This window comes from Lithobates pipiens, unplaced genomic scaffold (assembly GCF_037356315.1).
Source record: "Lithobates pipiens isolate NorthernLeopardFrog02 unplaced genomic scaffold, aLitPip1_a1.2 Scaffold_23, whole genome shotgun sequence".
NCBI classification, from domain to species: domain Eukaryota; kingdom Metazoa; phylum Chordata; class Amphibia; order Anura; family Ranidae; genus Lithobates; species Lithobates pipiens.
Window position 1 is genome coordinate 310320278 of NW_027507785.1, and position 7423 is coordinate 310327700.

Genomic DNA, 7423 nt, shown 5'->3' on the forward strand with positions numbered 1-7423 from the left:
AAGAAAGAGTCTATACATATGTGTTTAAAAAAAATAAAAAAAACGAGTCTTCAAGTGTAGAAAAAGTGCTTTTGATGATCAAAGAAGAAAAACACCCACAAAACCAGAAGGGCAAACTTCGGGAAGAAAAAAAGACACCCCAGAAGTCCAGTGGAAATGAAAGTGAGGTTAGCTGCTTACCGGAAATATTTGGCTTTTAAACTAATGAAAAGCCTGTAGCGCTTTAGGGGAGGAACCCCAAACAGATCCTCAATGAACGAGGGAACAGCATTCAAACTCACGGCTCCACTCCAACTTCACTCCCGATCCATGGGGACCCACACTACTAACATTCCCACAGACACACTCCTAAACCTTGTGGACGGCCTTCCCAGAAGAGTTGAAGCTGTTATAGCTGCAAAGGGTGGGCCAACTCAATATTGAACCCTACAGACTCAAGCCTTGTACACACGATCAGATTTTCCAATGGGAAATGTTCGATGACATGCTGTTGGCGAAAAATCCGACTGTATGTACGCTCCATTGGACAATTGTTGTCAGATTTTCCGCGGACAAATGTTGGATGGGAGGTTTTAAAAAATTTCGCTGACAAATGTCTGTTGTCGGATTTTCCAAGCGTGTGCACACAAGTCCGTCGGACGAAAGTCCAAAGTACAAACACACATGCTCGGAAACAAGGACATGCCAGAAGCGGTCGGTCTTGTAAACTAGCGTTCGTAATGGAGAATTAACTTTCATGACGCAGCAAATTATGAAATCGCCAAATGCAGTGCGCAATTCTCTTCTTCTTTAATGGGATAATAATGAAGCTACTTTGCTGGTGATACTGATTGAGTTATTGTAAATTTTACAAGGTTTTTTTTTTTCTAGTGATATCAAGAATAATATTATTATGCTTTTTTTTATTTTTGTTATGTGGGCAAGTTACCACAACACCATTATCCCGTAGGTTTTAAGATCAAAGATACAACTATGTTGGTGTCCCTTGTTAATTTACATTGTATTTTTTGCCTACTCCCAAACTGTCATTTGAAGTAAAACACATAGCCAAGTATTATTCTACACATTTTTTTTATTGTGCATTAAAAAGATAAAACAAATAAAATTAGACATTCTATCTGCCAATAGAACTTAACCAAAAAGTGCATTCTATGCATCCAAAAATATAGAAAATATACCAAATCAAATCATTATTATTCAAGCAAAAAAAAAATCCTCATGCATGTGTCCTGCTTCTTAATATAGGTGGTCAATAATGCCAAGAGTTGGTGAAAGCAGGGGTCCGTCATCCGTAGATAATTCTGAAGATCATCCGGATTATTCTCCTGGAGCTCCCGCAGCAAAGGCATATGACATAATTACTCACGATTAATAAAGTAACCAATTTTTGGTCCAAGAAATCCTCCTCCTCCTTTTCCTGGACTGGGCTTGGGTCAAAGCAATAACTCCAAGGTCAATAATAAATAACACGTTATCTCCTACGATTCTGCAACATACAGGCATACCCCACTTTTTAGTACACAATGGGGTTTATTTACTAAAGCTGGAAAGTACAAAATCAGGCTCACTTCTGCATAGAAACCAATGAGCTTCCAACCCCAACTTGTTCAATTAAGCTTTGGTAAGAAAACCTGGAAGCTCATTGGTCTCTATGCAGAAGTGAGCCTGATTTTGCACTTTCCAGCTTTAGTAAATAAACCCCATTGTGTACTTAAAAGTGGGGTATGCCTGTATGTTGCAGAATCGGAGGAGATAACGTGTTATTTATTATTGGCCTTGGCGTTATTGCTTTGACCCAGGTCCAGTCCAGGAACAGGAGGAGGGGGATTTCTTGGACCAAAAATTGGTTACTTTATTAATCGTGAGTAATTATGTCATATGCCTTTGCTGCGGGAGCTCCAGGAGAATAATCCGGATGATTTTCGGAATTAAAGTGGGGTATGCCTGTATCTGGTTGACGAAAGGCACGAAATGAAAAGCGTGAAATGAAAAGCGTGAAATGAAAAGTGCAAAATGAAAAGCGCGAATCAACTCTCCCCAAACTTCTACTAACACGAAATTGGCAGAAGGAGTCTAAAGGGTGGCGCTAAAGAGCTGAAAAAACACGTAGTACGTCGCTACGTTCGTATTTGTTGGCCAACAATTCCTTACGGTTTGTATGCAAGACAAGTTTGGGCCAACACCCTTCGGCCAAAATTACACGGTTTTGTTGGCCAACAATCCGATCGTGTGTACGAGACATTAGACTGGGATGCCATTAAAGTTCATGTGCGGTTAAAGGAAGACGTCCCAATAATTTTGGTAATATAGTGTATATGTATATGAAACGTCACATTATTACCCAGAGCAGGCAGCAGACAGTCGGATCAAATCAGGTCTCAGCCTTTAGAACGTGTCTTCTTCCATCTTCCATTCTCCTGCAGCAAATCCCACTTGGCCGTGATCTGCACTATCGGACCCCATCCAACACCGAGGCAATTTTCCTGCTATGTGCCATACTTGGGAACCATTTCATTCATCACCTCTTACAGATTATCTACTACAGAGCGAGATGAGTAAGTGACAATAGAATCACAGGTAGCAGAGTTCCTTCCACCAAACAGCAATTACTCTCCGCTATGAGAGGTGTCACTGTATTTATGTGAACATTCCCACCTGTCAAACCCATAATGAATGAGTAGTTTTATGAGGACCTTCTTAGTGCCGGTCAAAAGAAATAAAGAACTAAAACTCCGGGAGGTGTTATATTTTTATAAATCAAACGCTGGATGTCATTTTGATGTATTTCCTACCTGCATTAGAAGATATTCATGCTGCAAAGGCACTCTGACAAAGTAACGCTCTGCTTGTTGGTCGTAAAGTATTAGGCAATCGGTTTGAAGAATGGCTTTGGCATAAAGGGCTACCATGGTGCCCCTGTTTAACCACTTCAGCCCCGGAAGGTTTACTCCCCCCTCCCCTCCCCCTTCATGACCAGGTCATTTTTTGCAATACGCCACTGCGTTATTTTAACTGACAATTGCGCGGTCATGCGACGCTGTAGACAAATAAAATGTATGTCTTTTTTTTCCCCCACAAATAGAGCATTCCTTTGGTGGTATTTGATCACCTCTGCAGTTTTTATGTTTATATTTATGTTGTGTGTATAAACAAAAAAAGACCGACAATTTTGAAAAAAAAAAAAAACAGTATTTTTTACTTTATGTTATAAAACACATCCAATAAAAAAATTTTAAAAATCAAATTTATTCATCAGTTTAGGCCAATATGTATTATTCTACATATTTTTGGTAAAAAAAAAAAACAAAAAAAACAATAAGCGTATATTGATTGGTTTGCGCAAAAGTTACAGTGTCTACAAACTATTTTTTTTTATACTAGTAATGGCAGTGATCAGCGATTTTTTTTGCGGGACTGCGACATTGCGGTGGACAAATCAGACACCTAATGCCGCGTACACATGATCAGACTATCCAACATTATAAGGGGTGGGGTCACCATGTGACATCGCCCGGTGAACCCGCCCCTTATGACTATATAAGTCGCCGCGCAACATGTCCCTGGAATAACAGCCGGAGAGAGCGTTGTGTCAACATGGGAAGAAGAGAAGAAGGAAGGAGAAGAAGGCAGCGGCGGCAGCGAACGTGAAGACTGGGCCAACGCTAATAAAGAGCTGGAAGAAGATAGCGGAGGAGACCAGCAGAAGAACTGAAGAGCAGGAGAAGAGGCCGGAAAGACCCCTGAAGTCGGAAGAAGACCCCCGGACGACAACGAAGGAGAAAGCTCCTCCGCTAGAAAAAGAGCGGCAAAAGAGCAGAAGATAGTGGAGGAGCCCGGCGAGAAGACCCCCGAAGTCGGAAGAAGACCCCCGGAGCTGACTAATAAACTACTTTAAAAACCTGTGTTGTGTGTTATTTATTTACACTTTTTTCCCCCAGGTGAATAGGTAGGGGTACATCGTAACCCATACTCAGTCACATAGGGTGGGGGCCTGAATCTGGGGGCCCCCTTATTAAAGGGGGCTCCCAGATTCCGATAAGCCCCCGCCTGCAGACCCCGACAACCAATGGCCAGGGTTGTCAACATGGGGACAAGGTGCTTTGGGTTGGGGGCCCCGCAGGGCTCCCCTTCCCCAAAGCACCCACCCCCCCCTATGTTGAGTGCACGCGACCTGGTACGGCTCAGGAGGGGGGGCACTTGCTCGTCCCCACCCCCTTTCCTGACCGGCCGGGCTTCGTGCTAGGATAAGGGTCTGGTATGGACTGTTTTTCGTCGTAGGGGTCATCCTTAAAACCCATACCAGGCGGGGCTCGCAAGGTGTCAATCTCGCTAGTTTCGTCATACCTGAAGTCACGTTCAAAATGAACAGACTTTAGTCCGCATGTGGGCTAGTCCATTCATTTGGAAAGTCCGGCAGACTAGCACACGGAAAGCTGAGTCCGGCAGACAATTTTGAGTCAAGACTTCTTTCAAAGTCCACCGGACTTTTGGGAAGAAAATGTCCGCTGGAGCCCACACATTGAATTGTAGTCCGATCATGTGTACAAGGCATAACTGACACTTTCAACACTTTTTGAGCACCAGTGACACTAATACAGTGATCAGTGCTAAATATTGTGCACTGTCACTGTACTAATGATACTGGCAGGGAAGGGGTTAACATCGGGGGCAAGGGTTAAGTGTGCTCTTAGGGAGTGCTTTATTACAGTGGGGAGAATGCTGTAACTGGAGGAAGAGGGAAATCCGTGTTCCTGCTTAGCAGGAACACAATATCTCCAGCTTTCTCTCTCACAGAATGGCGGCCTGCCTTGTTTATGTCCTGCCTCTCCAGAGAAGGATCGGTGGGTCCCGCGGACATCACAACCACTGGACCCGATGTTTGGCTCCCGCTGTGTCCAATCACAGTGGGAGCGGGTTGCCTGCAGCGCGCGCCCCAGACATTATGCACGAAATCATGTACCTGTACGTGATTTCGCACTGGAGGGGCCGCCATGCTGCAGTATATCTGTGTGGGGCGGTCCTTAAGCAGTTAAAGTGGAACTAAACTAGCTAAATCAACATTAACGGGTAACTCCACTTTCGTGGGTAAAAATTAGCAAATAAAGAAAAAATAAGCTAGCGTACACAATTGCGACACAAGTATAGAACACCCCCAAGAACCATCATTTCCTGCTTGTGTGATTGGCCCACTCATTTTCCCAGAAGTCTGCACTAAGATACAAGGCAGATTTTTGGCATTCCCTGCAAGAAAATTTTCATTTTTGGTGATATACTCCCAATAGGAAATCACATCTAAAGGGATGCAGGCCCAGCAGCTTTCCTCATTACTGCCCTGCATGTACACAGCTGATTGATAATTATAAAAACCCCTCCCATTAGGCTCATTTCCAAATGGGCACAGAGAAACACACAGGGATTTCTTCAGAATAACGAAAGGTAGGAATTTTCAACAAATCCTTGTAATGTACATAGATCACCCAGAAGAGAATGTTTTTTTTTCAACAAAAGTGAAGTTACTCTTTAACTATTTAACTATTCTTCTAAATTCTCTGTGTGCCTGAGCTAAGGGCAGATGAAATCCAGGAAGTAAATTTTACGTAGCGGTACCATTGCAGGGGACTCTGGTACAAGATGGTTCTTTCTTAATGGTACATCTTTCCTGCCCATGTGAATGAGTAGGGGTACAATGTACCCCTACTCATTTACATGGGGGGGCCCGGATTTGGGGCCCCCCTTGTGAAAGGGATCTTCCAGATTCCGATGAGCCCCCTGCCCACAGACCTCCACCCCTGTCACAAAGAACCCCCCCCATGTTGGGGACATGTGGCCTGGTATGGTATGGCCTGGTATGGTATGGTATGGCCTGCCAGACTGCGTGCTCGGATAAGGGTCTGGTGTGGATTTTGGGGGGACCCCACACTGTTTTTTAAATTTTGGCACGGGGTTCCCCTTAAAATCTGTACCAGACCCAAAGCACAGTTTTTTCCTTATTTATTTTTTTAATGACCAGCAATTGCAACCGCTAATCAGTTTAAATGTGATTTGACATTTTTTTTCTATACAAACTTCATTTTTGCTGCAGCATGTTCTATTCATGCTACAGATGCACCACTTTGCAGGCAGACTACGGGGACCTCTCAGGCACTTTATTTAAAGGAATTTTTAATTTGTATTGTTTTTATTGTTTCACTTTAAGTGGGGTTCCCACACCGTTTTTTTTTTTTTGCCGTGGAGTTCCCCTTAAAATCCCACACCTTTTTTTTTTTTTAACATTTTTTACAGATTTCAACTAAATTCATTACTATTCATTACTATTTCATTTGGAGATTTGGATACATCCCCATGATTTTGAAATGGGATGTTCAACAAGTTCATATAGGTGTGATGCTCAGTATGATGCTATAGGTGTGATTGCCGAGTAGGCAATTCCATATTAATGACTATGGTTTCAGTTTCCTGCTTACGACCCAACTGAACACCTTTGGGATAACTGGAATCCTTATTGTGAGCCAAGTCTTCTCATCCAACATCAGTACTTGACCTCAAAAATAAATTTTGGCTGAATAGGTTGAGTGGTGTTTATAAAAATGCCAAAGGTCAAGCAACTCCATATTAATGCCCTTTTTTTTTTTGGAATGTCCAATAAGCCTAAATTGATGTGAGGATCAGGTGTCTGGGTGGGCAACTCCATATTATTGCCCATTGTTTTGGAATAGGATGTCCATCAAGTTCATACAGGTGTAATGGTCAGATGTCTGGATAGGCAACTCCAAAATAATGGCCATGGTTTTGAAATGGGATGTCCAACAAGCTTATTTAGATGTAATGGTCAGGTGTCCAAATGAGCAACTCCATATTATTGCCCATGGTTTTGGAATGGGATGACCAATAAGTTCATATAGGTGTAATGGCCAGGTGTCCAGGTGGGCAACTCCATATTAATGCCCATGGTTTTGGAATGGGATGACCAATACGTTCATATAGGTGCAATGGCCAGGTGTCCAGGTGGGCAACTCCATATTAATGCTCATGGTTTTGGAATGGGATGACCAATACGTTCATATAGGTGCAATGGCCAGGTGTCCAGGTGGGCAACTCCATATTAATGCCCATGGTTTTGGAATGGGATGACCAATACGTTCATATAGGTGCAATGGCCAGGTGTCCAGGTGGGCAATTCCATATTAATGCCCATGGATTTGGAAAAGGATGACCAACAAACTCATCTAGGTGTAATGGTCAGGTCCCAGGTAGGCAACTCCATATTAATGCCCATAGTTTTGGAATGGGATGTCCAACAAGCTCTTTTAGGTGATGGTCAGGTGTCCACAAACCTTTTTCCATATAGTGTGTATAGGTTTTCACTGCTGAATTCCTTGTTGCCTGTTAGCTCTGTAAACCCAAAAACTTCAACAGTTTCTGA